This window comes from Schistocerca cancellata, chromosome 6 (genome assembly GCF_023864275.1).
Source record: "Schistocerca cancellata isolate TAMUIC-IGC-003103 chromosome 6, iqSchCanc2.1, whole genome shotgun sequence".
In the NCBI taxonomy this organism is placed as follows: Eukaryota; Metazoa; Arthropoda; class Insecta; order Orthoptera; family Acrididae; genus Schistocerca; species Schistocerca cancellata.
Genome location: NC_064631.1, coordinates 435237943 through 435238860, shown reverse-complemented (window position 1 = coordinate 435238860; position 918 = coordinate 435237943). Strand labels below are relative to the sequence as shown.

At 49.8% G+C, this 918-nt stretch overlaps 1 pseudogene; it reads right to left on the bottom strand.

Moving 5' to 3' along the window:
• Positions 1-378: 378 nt before the first annotated feature.
• LOC126089983 (5S ribosomal RNA) lies at positions 379-496 on the bottom strand (annotated as a pseudogene).
• Between the last annotated feature and the right edge of the window lie 422 nt (positions 497-918).

The window sequence follows — 918 nt, the reverse complement described above, 5'->3', positions numbered from 1 at the left end:
CTCATATGCCATACCTTCTGCGTTATGAGATTCGCAATAGGGAGGCATCCGTTAATATGGGGCTGCAGCACCCCTTGTCCACAACGTTTGGTTTTCGACAGACACGCTGCCCAACACACAATCCTCATTGTTTGATGCATGCCTACCAGTGCCTGTCCTTCGGCAGTCAACTCCTCCCGAACAGGCCATGAAGGCCCAACGGTATCGACCGACCGCCGTGTCATCCTTAACCCATAGGCTTCACTGGATATGGCTATGGAGAGGTATGTGGTTAGCACACCGCTCTCCCGGCCGTGTGTCAGTTTCAGAGACAGGAGCCGCTACTTCTCAATCACGTAGCTCCTCAGTTTGCCTCTCAAGAGCTGAGTGCACCCCGCTTACCAACAGCGCTCGACAGACCGGATGGTCATCCATCCAAGTGCTATCCCAGCCCGACAGCGCTTAATTTCGGTGATCTGACGGGAACCAGTGTTACCACTGCGGCAAGGCCGTTGGCACTGAGGCAGTCAAGGAGAGATTAAATCCACGCTGGTCCTGTTTGGACGTATTTGGTAATAACGTCGGCATAGTTCACGCTTCCGCACTTACCGTACACTCGTCGGAAAGAAATAAATGCCAGACTAATCGGTAGCCTTCATGTCGATGCTTACAAACCCTCAACGGACTCGTGCTACATTGGTTATACACTGCAGCATCGCCCTCAGGCGGAAACCTTTTGATCACCTCTTGTAGACATACAAATAGAAGTGTAAAGATCTACCTTTCGGTACAAGGACGGTAATGAATCAGCAAACAAAAATAAAAATTTCTGACTTATGTGTTACCCGCATCAGTCGCAGCTGTCCTTGAAGTGACTGCCAGTATCATTGCTTCTTATCCGAACCTATGACCGAGATCTTTATAGCTACGCCAATTATT